Genomic DNA, 12,903 nt, shown 5'->3' on the forward strand with positions numbered 1-12,903 from the left:
TCCGGTGTCACAAATGCCGTTTTTTCGCGATCTCGCTCGTCCATTTCTATCTGCCAGTATCCGCTTTTGAGATCCAGAGAAGAGAAGAAGTAAGCATTGCGTAGTTTGTCCAAGGTGTCGTCGATGCGGGGGAGTGGATAAACATCCCGCTTCGTGACGGGGTTGAGTTTCCTGTAGTCAACACAAAATCGTAGGGTGTTATCCTTCTTTTTGACTAGGACTACCGGAGATGCCCATGGACTATTGGATGGCTGTATTACATCGTCCTTGAGCATTTCCTGTACTTGACTTCTTATCGCTTCTCTTTCCTTTGGAGCTACTCGGTACGGGTGTTGGCGAACTGGTCTTGCAGGTTCTTCGACCACAATGCGGTGTTTTGCGACGGGAGTACGACGGACTTTCGATGAAGTCGAAAAGCATTCTGCAAACTCTGTTACCAAGTTCACAATCTCATCTCTTTGTAGTGATGACAGCTCTCGGTCAATGTCGATAGAGGTAAGGACACTGTCTAAGGTGGCAGAAGCTGGTGATGCTGCATCGAGGGTTGACACATCCGTAAATTGTGTATAGTCATGAAGAGAGGCTATGGCTGTTCCCTTCGCCACTTGTTGTGCCTCATTGCCAAAGTTAGTCAAAAGGACGTCCGCATACCCGTTACGCAGGTGAACTAGGCCTCTTGCCACGCATATTTGCTTTTCTAGTAGCAGCCCGATATTTCCGTCTGCAAGTCCCTCATAGTCACGAAACATGTCGCTCCTTACAACGACAGTCATACTTCACCGTGCCGGCACCGTCACGTTTTCATCCACAATACGGAGAGAGGAGATATGCGGCTGTTCTGTATCAGAAATGGTAACAGCATTTTCTGTGGAAAACAACACGCGTGATTCTTGCAAGTCGATAATTGCGCCATTCGTTCGCAAAAAGTCCATGCCCAGTATCAGATCACGGGAACACTCAGGGATAACAATAAAGCTGCAGACGTATGTAAAGCCTCTAATTCCGATTCTTGCTGTGCACATTCCCACGGGGTCGACTAAGTGTCCCCCCGCTGTACGTATTGGAGATCCGGTCCAATGGGTCAATACCTTTTTCAATTTTCTGGCGAGTACACTGCTAATAACTGAATAGTCCGCACCAGTGTCTACCAACGCAGTCACTTCGAAGTCGTCGATGATGACGCGCAACTCGGAAGTAACGGTGTCATCACTGCACTTTTCCGCCGTTTCGTCACTGCCGTCGTCTTGTCGCATTGGCGATGGAGGGCCTTCGGTGTTCCGGACGTCAGCGGCCTTGCCTCCACAGGTCGCTGGCTCTAGTTTTCCCGTCGCGGACTTTGGGAGCGACGCCTCGGTGAAATGGAAGCGGGACGCGGACTGGGCGACCTATAACGCATAGGCGCTGCTGATCGAGGTTCATGTTGCTGGGGGTTCCGAACAGTTTGGCGCGTAGATAAATATGCCTCAATCTCATAAGGACGCTCACCGTTTCGAGGGCAAGGCGCATTCACAGAGAAGCCACGCAGTCCTACTCGGCGATACTGGCATTCCCGGTATAGGTGACCAGCCTCTCCACAGTGGTAGCAGAGGGGACGCCGGTTTGCAGTGCGCCATACATCGCTTTTTCGTGGGCTTCCTTCTGGCATGGGCTGCACATTGCGAGGAAGTACCTGGGGTGTTGTGGCCGTTCGTCCAAAGTCGGCGCGTCCTAGGTCCTGACGTAAAGCTTGGGCGTACGATATCCGCGGCTGACGCTCTGGCTCAGAAATTACTTGCCGGACTTCTTCGCGTATGACATCAGCAAGTGAGGACACCGTAGGAGGGCTGTGGGCCAGCTGCAGTTTCTGCAGCTCTTCCCTTACGACGGACCTCACCATTTCGCGTAGGATATCCATGTTGTTGGGGAGGGATCCTGACCCAACGTCAAATGATGCGACGCATACATTTCTGTTGTACTGCCGCGCACGCTGCTGCAGCGTCTTCTCCATCGTCGTCGCCTCTGATCGAAATTCGGCTACAGAGCGGGGCGGATTACGAACCAGGCCGGCAAAGAGTTCCTGTTTCACACCGCGCATTAGGTGCCGTAATTTCTTGTCCTCAGCCATGTTTGGGTCGGCTCGGCGGAAGAGGTGGGTCATGTCTTCAATGTACATGGTCACACTTTCATTATTCTGCTGGTTCCTCGCCTGAAGAGCGGCTTCTGCCCTCTCTCTGCGGTCCATGCTCGGGTACGTAGCTAGCAGCTCTCGTCGGAAGTCGTTCCACGATGATAACGACGCTTCGTGGTTTTGAAACCAAGTGCGTGCAGATTCCTCCAGCGCGAAGTACACATACCGGAGTTTCTTTGTCTCGTCCCAACCGTTACACCTGGCGACACGCTCGAAGTTTTCGAGCCAGTCCTTGGCATCCTCGAATGTGTCTGCGTGGAAGGATTCTGGCGTCCGGGGTGAGTCAACGACGACGTGAGAAGGGGTTAGTTGAGTAGCCATCGCACTGGTACCTCGGCTGGCTGCAGCCGCTGCCCTTGGTGAATCGGCGAGAGGACCAAACTCGGGGGCCTCACCTCGTATGCGGCGACTCGTGCGTTGGTGGACAGGCGTTAATTCTGTTGGCTCCAAACTTCGGGGATCCGGGCTACCTTCCCTGGCGTGTGTGGGGCTTGGAATCATACCCCGCACCTCCACCAGATATGTAACCAACAGTTACAACAGCCGTTTCTCCGAAAACTGATTTATGCTGGGCGAACCTGTGCCCGTCAACAAAAATCGACTGAGCACTCAACAACAACAAAAGCGTCCCTCGAGCTTCGCTCCTTCGAACGTCGTCCTCCTCTTTGTCGCCTCCTGTCGCGTGCCAATCGTCCGATTCTCGCGCACGAGCCACCGGCCTGTCAGCACCGGCCGAGCGTTGCCTTGCGGTGCTTTGCTTGACGCTCGTGGTGTGGCGGCTACACAGTTGGGATATGTCGGCAGTCTTTCTTTCTTCTTGCAATGCTCGCGGCAATATATATATATATATATATATATATATATATATATATATATATATATATATATATATATATATATATATATATATATATATATATATATATATATATATATATATATATATAGTAGGCAGAAAATGAATGGAACAAACTGCCTTAGGATATGATGTCGTCAAATGACAAACATTTTGTGTATGTGCTAAGACAGCATACTTGTGATAGCGCATAGCAGTTATCCTGTCTTGTAGAAACTAAACTCTTGTGTGTTTCTTGTTGTCTTCACCTTTCGACCATCATCCCGCCTACAGCAGTGCTCTTGGGCGATTTGTAGTTTAATAATAAATAAATAAAAGATAAAAATAAAAAATAAATAAATAGACGGACACAACCGTTGACGAGTTCGGGGGGACTGTGGTGTTGTCTTTGACGAGTAGCTTGTTCGAAGTCGAAGGACTATCGGCCAGCGTCAAGTCTGACGACGGCGAGAGTTCTATTTCTGCGCGTGCGCAATACATTACGGCATTGTGGCGGAGGAGAAAATCCCAGCCCAAGATGAGGTCATGCGAGCATGAGGAAATGATGATGAATTCGAAGGCGTATAGAACGTCCGCAATGAGAACACGAGTAGTGCACGCTGCTATGAGGTGAATACGCTGGGCGCTGGCTGTACGTAGGGATAATCCAGAAAGTGGCGTCGTGACTTTTCGAAGCAAACGGCTAAGTTGCACGGTCATAATGGATACCGTGGCTCCTGTGTCCACAAACGCAGGTGCGCCAACGCCGTCCAAAAACACGTCTATCACATTCGATAGGCTTCGTTGAAGGCTTTCAGATTTCGATAGCGTCGGAGCCCGTGCCTCATGGACTGCGACGACTAGTTTTCCTCCTCGCGAACGAAGGGACGAGGCCGCATCGGCGATAGTGAGCGACCACGTGGAGAAGGCGAACGGGGTGTGGTGTGCCACGGGCGTACGGCCGGTGACGAGTCAGAAGGCGGGTCAAGGTGGGGAGAACCGACAAGGCGACTTGTCGGGTATGATGCGGCGCTAGAAGGCACCACGCGATCGCAAAAGCGTGCCACGTGGCCGGCGAAGGCGCACGCAAAGCAGATGCCTCGATTGTCCGAAGTGCGCAACCTATTCACTGTGGCAGGTCCCATCCATGGCCCAGAAGGCGTTGTACGGCCTGGCTGGCAGAATGGTTGCGCGGCGGACTGCGGTCGGAGTCTAGACACGACGTCGGCGTAACTGAGAAACGAACACTGCGGAGGAGGAGGAGGAGACAAAGGAGAGGAAAGACAGGGAGGTTAGCCAGTGTAAGTACCGGCTGGCTACCCTGTGCGGGGGAAAGGGGTAAATGGAATAAAAGGAGAAAGAAGAAGAGGGAAAAAAATGGAAAAATAAGAGAAAATTCACACAGTAACGCGAAACTACGCGCTACAACGTTCAAAGGCGGTCGCACAGTTCGCATGTCCTTAAAAACTTCAACAAAGCCCTTCAGGCCTTGAGTGCCGAAGCCCGTCTGGACCAAACACTGCGGAAGTGGTTGCATGGGGCCAGGCGACGACATCGGCGTAGCTGAGTGGTGAAGGAGCGCGGATATGCGGGGGCCGGTTGACTACATCTGCAGAGCTGAGAAGTGCAGCCGCAGGAACATATTGGTGGAGCTCAGGCAAGGCCACGATCATCTCCTTCTCAATGGCGCGGCGGAGGGTAGGCACAAAATGCGAGGAACGCTCCTGCTGGGCAATGATTGTTAGCGGGCAACTTCCTCCCGGACGAACGCCTTCATTTGCTCGAGCAACGCAGACTGGTCCGACATTGCAGCCGAACCGGTGAGGGTTTCATCGCGCGATGAAGAGCGATGGGTCAACGACCGCTGCCACCGTAACTCTTCATAGCTTTGGCACAATGAGATGATTTCGGCCACGGAGCGAGGATTCTTGGTGAGCAACATGTTGAAGGCGTCGTCTTTCATTCCTTTCAGTACATGACTGATCGGCTCAGACTCCGCCATGGTCGATTTCGCTTTCTTGTTTAGGTACAGTATGTCTTCAATGTAATTGGTGAATCATTCACCCGGCTGCTGAGAGCGCGCCCGCAAACGCTACTCGGCACACAGCTTACGAACAGCCGAGCGACCAAATACATCGGCAAGGGTGGTCTTGAAGATGGACCAGGTCGGGAAATCTGCTTCGTGGTTGTTATACCATAGGCTGGCAACACCAGCGAGGTACGACAGCACATAGTTCAGTTTGGCTGGTTCGTCTCACTTGTTATGCGCGCTGACCCTCTCGCATGTGGTGAGCCAGTCCTCCACATCGGTGTCAGCCGCGCCACTGAAGATGGCAGGGTCGCGGTGACGAGGAACACTAGGACATGCAGTTGGTGCAGGAGTAGGTGTTTGCTGGGAGACGTCCTGAGGTATTGATGACAAGGTATGGGATTGAAGTTCCAGTGTGGTAGGTTTGAGGGCACAGCACTCTCCACCAAATGTAGAAGCACCGCAGTGGTGACAGTCTAGGCAGAGCACGGACTCCGAGCGCAAGGGGCATTAACGAGCAAAAGCGTTGAAGAGGACGACCCACTATATCATTCCAATCCTTCTCTACACTGTAAACATTCACAAGCGCAACCGGCGTAACGAGTCGTCGTTACAAAGCGTGTCGGGGGAAACACGCGGCTTCCTATACAGCCCCATGTTGAAGTGGCGCCACCTGGTGACGTCTACAAAAGCATCCTGAGCCACAGGCCCTCCCTGGACACACCACCCTCTTCTAGTACACTGTAGCGCAACCATAGATGCATCTACGTTGCCAGGCAATCCATTTGTTTCACGCTGACTTGCATTAGGGAGATCGTAGCTGTATTTGTCCCGACACCGACAGCTGGAGCCGCATTCACAAAGCAGGCCTAATATAACTTTAGGGGTTATCGCTTTCACCATAAATTCGTTTAGCCAGAGGAAGCGTATATAACGAAAGAAATGGCGCCACACGTCGCAATTATTTTAATATTGCAGAGTTCACGAGTGCATGGAAATGGTACCCGTTACACCAGTGAAAAATGATTCAATGCGTCTTCATTGTCTTATTCGTATTACGGCCAACCAAGATCGCCAATAATCTGTGACATTGGCTCCACGGCCGGAAATTCTCGGGACCTATACTACGTGTTCCTCGCTTATAACACAACTTCACAGCCTCTATATGAATCGACGTTCTTTCAGTGGAATCCATGTTTTTTTGTGGTAATAAAGTTATTCACTTCTATTAATCATATTGCCTACCGTAAAGGCTGCGCCTACCCAGTACTACGAAATAATTTAACCATATCTACGTGAGCCGTATTGTTTCATCAGCGTGCACTACGTGGAAAGAAGATTGGAGCCTCTAAAATTCTCGAGCGTAAGAGCCGCCAATAAAGAAAGCTTCTGTTACGAAAAGGCCATGAGTGGTTGACCATCACCACTGTTAGGTCCTCGTCATCACGCCGATCTCTCAGAGAATCGGCGCTTGAGCGTTGCTTTCTTGAAAAACACAGTCCCAAAAGTTTCGTGTGGCACTTTGATATATCGCAAACAACAAAAGCGCACTATATCAAATTTGATGTGATGTTATCATCTGTACTGCGCGAAACATTTACGAGTAATTGTGCTATTCCTGTAACATAGCGCTTAAACAGAACGAAAAAAAAAACGTAATCCGTGCAGAGCATCCCTGGGCTGGGATACGGCCTCTCAATACCGTTTGTTCCACAGAGGTATTACATTTCCTGTAAGGAAAAGGTTTGTCATAACCCCACAACCTTGTTTTCTGAAATTGTTTTACCATGTCACGGTAAAGGTAGCATCACAAAATACAAAATTTATTTTTTTCATGTTAAGATTCGGCTTGAAGAGTAAGCCAGGAGGAAACACCGCGCGTCGTCGTCGCAAAAAGGCATTGCATTGCCTGTAAGAAAAATGTTTGTCATAACCACATAGCCTTGTTTTCTTTGTTCGCAAATTATTTTACCATGTCACTGTAAAGGTAGCATCAGAAAATATATTCCTTGTGTTCCTTGTATTCCTTTGTGTTTAAGATTAGGCCTGATGAGTAAGCAATGACAAAGCCAGGAAGTGCCGCCGGGCCTCGTCGTCTTTTCCTCAGCCATACACACAAAATACTTGCATTTTGTAACTTTATTTTCGTAGTTTATCGAATGGGTTTAACAAGTTACATTAAAGGTAGCACACAGAGTGTTCAAAATTAAGCTTTATGGTTTTATTAAGATTAGGTACACGAAGACCCCCTGTGCAAATATGTTATGTGGCCAGGGGTACACAAAGAGATTATAAATGTCGCTGTCAGCTGCCCAATTAACTAAAATTGAATAATTAACTTCTTCTTGGCTGCAGTAAGTGGTTATGTTTGTGTTGAAAAGCTAGAGGCAGTCGTGTTTCTACACGCTATCAGTTGGAATAATTCTAGTGTGCCTGTGCTTCGAGATATCTGACTCCAAGTTTTAGATGTTCGCATGATTACGCATGCAAGGAAGTTAGGATCGGTGCAAAGCTCCTCCCTGATGTGACGCGGCTGTTGCGTACGGCGTTTAGTCTGACAATGGAGTGGAGGCATTGGCAAAGATAACTGTCCCCGTTGCTCTCTCGGCTGGCGAAATAAAAAATCGAAGAACCCGGAACCACTGTCTCCACACGCGACCACGCAGCCTGTAACGATGGCGGCAGCTGTCATGCCGAGATAATGGCCGGAGTGGAGAAGCCGGAGTGCAGGGGAGGTATTCTATAAGAGTTCACCTAGTAGGCATGTCCATTTCGTCTGTTGTTGAAGTTCTGATTGGCTGGTATGGGCTGCGCATTCTCGGAAGCGAGGCGCCATAGCCAATCAGCACTTCAGCAGTCGATGAAATGGACATGTATACTAGGTGAACTCTTAGGCAATATCTTCCCAGTGGGCTTGCGTAATGGTGACTATGGCGGGCATGGTCCTTGCCTGGGTTACGCGAATAGACTGCTGATTTCCAAGTATTGTAGGCTTTATTGAAATCAAGGGCAACAACTGCATGGCACGCCGCGCTGTCTTATCTTGATTTCGCCAGCCGAGAGGGGAAGGGGAACATTTACCATCTTTGCCTATGCCTCCGCCCCTTTGTCACCGCACGCAACAGCTGCGCCACATCAGGGAGGAGCTTTGCGCCGATCATCACTACCTTGCATGCGTAATCATGCAAACAACAATTAAAATTTGGAGTCGGGTATCTTGGAGCACAGACACGGTAAAAGACTTCTTCCAGCTGATACTGTGTTGAAGCACGACCGCCTCTAACTTTTCAACACAAAGATAGCCACTTAACGCAGCGAACAAAAAGTTTCAATTTTTGCTAATTGGGCTGCTGACAGCGATAAGTATCATGTCACTTTGTCTCCCCCTGGATACATAACTTATTTGCACAAGTGGTTTGCGCGTGCCTCCCAGTCCCCAATTTTAAGAAAACCATAAAGCTTAATTTTGAACTTCCGGTATATGCCAAGAGCAAAGAAAGTTGGGAACGAGGTGAGTACCGCGCAACGAATGATGGAACGGAAAATGATATGTGTAACGCCAATCGTTAAGAACGTAGCTCAGCAAGGTGGTTGTTTGGGCGAGTTCGTGCTGCATTTTGAATGTATGTCAGCGTGAGACGAAAAGGGGAGTGTGTCTTGTCTTTATTGCACTGACATGCATTCAAAGGCTGACGGCAGCATGTATAAGAAGGCAAACCCAGGGAGCTTATATTTTCGTCGAAGCTAAGAGAAATTAATGTAGTGGGCCGCTGTTGGCGAAAAGGCAGTGTCCTGAGCAATGTCATATTATAATGCGTAGAGCGTGTAACCAGTTGTCTGTTGTCAAAACAGTATGTACGCCAAGCGAAGGGAAACGTAATCGAAGATGACATACAATTGCGAGGTGTGACGAGATTAGCAACAGGCGTAAAATGGAGTCCGCTGGCGCAAGACAGGAGTTATTAGAAGAGAGAGAAAGGCAAAAAAGAATAAATGAAAGGCAGGGAGGTTCACCAGGACTGCGCCCGGTTGGCGATTCTGCACTTAGGGAAGTGGAAACAGGAGGGAAAGGTTAAGAGAAGAAGGTATGGTCCGCTGTAGCTATCGCTGACGTAGTAACAGTTATCCGCTTATCACAGCCTCTGTTTTCAAAGGATGGCTAGTAGCACAAGAGGTGTTCTGTAGTCTTTTCGGGTCCGCAGAAACTGCACTCAGCGCAATCGGCCATTCCAATCAATATGAATATGCATTGGTGAATGCAACGCCTAGGCGTAAGCAAAAGAGCATTGTTTCGTCGCTATGGGGAAGCCCAAGTAACAGCCGCAGTTGCATAGATGGGTCGAGAAAATGCAATCGATTGTGAGTGAATACAGGTGTGTGTCACCAACGCCTCCTCGATTTTTTTCGAAAATAGAGGCGCTGGTGCCACTTATCCAATGTCATAGGATGCGCTAGCTTGCTTAAGTGTTGGACTGCGTCACCCCTCGTTATAGGCACAGAAAGAAAGTTTGTTTCTCCATGTGCTCTCCTAGCAGCTTAGTCGGCGGGGTCGTTGCCGGAGAGAATAATCGAAGATCGCTGAAATAGGCCTTCGATCTGCAGTGGACCTATCTTAGACTGGCTATGGTAATTGTCACATTGATGTGTCCGTAGCGCACGTACACGCTGTGGTTACCAGGTACAGCGTTGTTGAGAGAGTGCTCGTCGCTCGTTAAATAGTGGGAAAACAAACAAATACCTCTTTCCAAAAATTGAGCATAAAATCAGACGACAGAACACTCACTGACCATTTAGTTCTTTACAGACACGCTCGTTTACAAACTCCGATTGGCTTAAATAAATGTGGTGAGACAAAAAAAAAAAGAACGTGCGTTCTTTTACTTAAGCTACACTTTTAAATTAAACTTGAGAAATGACACGCATTAATGAGTCACTAGAGATGGCTAAATTCAGTTGGATTGGTAAATTACACATTTTACAGTGCGCATTCTCGAAGAGACAGACGAAAACGACAGCCTTGAAGTTCGCGTGCTTGCTTCAAGTCGAGGTATTGAACAGTATCTGCTAGCGACCAGATACTACCACCTTATCAGAAAACACAGATTAGGTTTCATTCTAAGAAAACGACAGACTGAACCTTAGTACGGAAAATTTTCTTAGCAAGAACAAGAAATGCGGAAATACCTTGAAATAGAGGCTTCACACGAACGTGTACGTACGTGTGGTGCAGTTTGGGTGTGAAATTGACCCCGCCTCCCCCCGTCCCCCCAAAAAATAAGGTAACGTGAATCTTTGCTGTTGATCTTTTCTGTAAATAATGCACGGTTTCCTGTCAATTAAAGGTAAATAGATTTTTTGAAGAAGGCCATTCTACACCAAACTAAATGAACTGTTCAGCTTTAGGGTCCCTGTAACTGAACATTGTAAAAACACATAGGATGCTGGGTCACCTGTGAATGTGAGTCACGACGGCGTGAAATATGTAGGACGCAATTGAGAATTTTAGTGTCAATGACTTTTCCCGCGTTGTGCGGTTATCAGCTAGGGACGCGCAGTTCGGGTTTTTATTTCATTGTTATTTTCTTATGGACGCACGGGCAGTAAATAAGGGGTGAGCTCGTACGGAAAAGGTGCAGTTGTTACTATGATTCAGTGCGAAAGGTCTTTTGTTGTACTTTTCACGAAGCTTGTCGTTTGGCTTTCGCCAAGCTGCATGCTCTCCACGGCTTCTACAAAGAATTGTGGGCCTCTCTCCTCTACAAGATTTTTAGCGAAATTTGCGTACGTTTATGGCACACGGGAATGAATATTCTGTACATCTTGGCTTGTGTGCTACAGCATGGCTATAAATATGAATTTATGTGCGTATATAAATATCAGTTAAGGTTGCCACGCCGGTGCGTCATATTATTTGCCATTTGCGTAGCATTTCTAGGACGGGACGAAGAGGCACAGAAACACACACAGCGATTTGTGTGTGTTTCTGTGTCCCTTCGTCCCGTCTTTGGAGCGCTACGCCAATGTCATTTAATATGCTGCATAAGCTTTCAGTTGTCCCTTCCTGCTACTGTCGTGTGGATGACAGCTTATTGTTTCACTGCTTGTGTTACTAGACAAATTTCGCAGAAGCCTTGTAAAGAGGCATCGAAACTTGTCAAGTTATGCTCCTTGGTGCGCTCCTCCTGAAACAGCTTTTTTATGTGAAAGGGAGCGACTATATAGTACTGCTAGCTCATTTCTTTCCACATGATTTTCTTGTGCTGATGTGCACTATGACGGTTCAGGATTGTGGTTATGAGACGAAGAGCCGAGCTTAGGGTTTCTATGCACCACATGGTCATCGCGAGTGTAAAGGCCTAACGGTTGAGTGTACCGTATAGGTCTTCATGCCCATTACAGTCTTAGTGGCACCACAGAGACGCGGAAAACCTTGCCCACGAGACTCCAACCCCGTTCATCATAGCTTCTTTTCCTTGTTGGCGTCGGCACGTTACATCTTAATTATGCTGCTACGTTGATTTCGAGGCGTGCCAACATTGCTATAACTGTGCTTGCTAAAACCCTTTCTTCTTACCTGCGAGCACTGCACGGAGGACGTGCTTCTAAGATCGAGACGTGAATTAGAGACCTGACGCAGACCTAATTAGTGTTCTTCAGCTCACTGACGGAAACAAGTCCCCTTGTAGAAACGTTAGCTCCAGGCTAAGGTTTCTAGCGTTTGCCCATTGCTGATTTCTACTTGAATGCCTCTAAATTAAGGGTTCTACAACAATATGGCGTGTATTACGAAGGATTTGGTATGTACCGGCCGCATTCCAATCTGTCATTTGTATTGTGAACGCCTCTGCAACGAAGGCTTCTACAACAAAGTGATCTGTATAACGAAGGACTTCGTATGCAACGGCCGTGTTCCTGGGCCCTATAACGTAAAACTATTCCAATATGTTTTTATTCCAATCACCTGACGTCAAATTTGCTTAACCGCCGACGCAAGCATCGAGCGGTCGCCAGCAGGGTTGTCTGAACAGACCAATCAAACGATCTCCTCGTTCGTAGGAGGTCACTTTTGTTTGCTTGAAAAACGAATAACATCGCCTACACTGAGCTGGTTGTTTTATTCTAATTGGCTGACTAGAGGCTAGGAGCACACTAAAGCGGAGAGGGATTCGATGAGGCCGAGCCACTGCACTGAAAATTTATAACTGGATGAAGAGGGTGGTGCCGGCGTCTGCGATTGGTCCGCGTTCTCTTGCTTAGCTTGCGTTGGCTGGTCGAAAATCGCGGCGGCATGCAACGGAAGCTTAACAATGACGCTAGAACGGATCCTAAGCAAAGAAGAGTTGGCAGAACGAGGACCTAAACGTGCCGACAGTGCTCGAAAACGTTACACGGCCACGCAAGAAGCTTTATTATACGCAGATAAACCGATGCTCTCTGGCAGGTGCGAGTAGCCAGGCCCTGAGCGATCAGCGGCAGCCATCTTTTATTCCTTTCGAACGGGGCAGCTTGCGGCTATTCAGAAGAAAATTCAGTTTTGTTCGGCATATTAATGCTTCTTTAACGCGTATACGTCATTTTAACGCTGTGCGTTTTTGCGGTTTTGTGAGGTCACGTGACAGGCAGGTGAAGTTGGCGTCGCCTGAAAACTTTTGAAAAATAGCCGAAGGCTAATGCTGAGAATGCGTCGAATCAGAAATAACTATTTTTCTTTTGTTCGGTCTAATCACGCATAATCAGTGCGTGCACGTCGCATCATATGGGGAGCTATCGCGGTTTTCGTGACGTCGCGTGACAGACAGGTGAAGTGGGGATGGTCCAAATAAGTTTTTGACCAATCACGGAGGGCTGATTGCAGAATTTGAATAGAAAGTT

Source organism: Dermacentor variabilis, chromosome 6, assembly GCF_050947875.1.
Source record: "Dermacentor variabilis isolate Ectoservices chromosome 6, ASM5094787v1, whole genome shotgun sequence".
Classification (NCBI taxonomy): Eukaryota; Metazoa; Arthropoda; class Arachnida; order Ixodida; family Ixodidae; genus Dermacentor; species Dermacentor variabilis.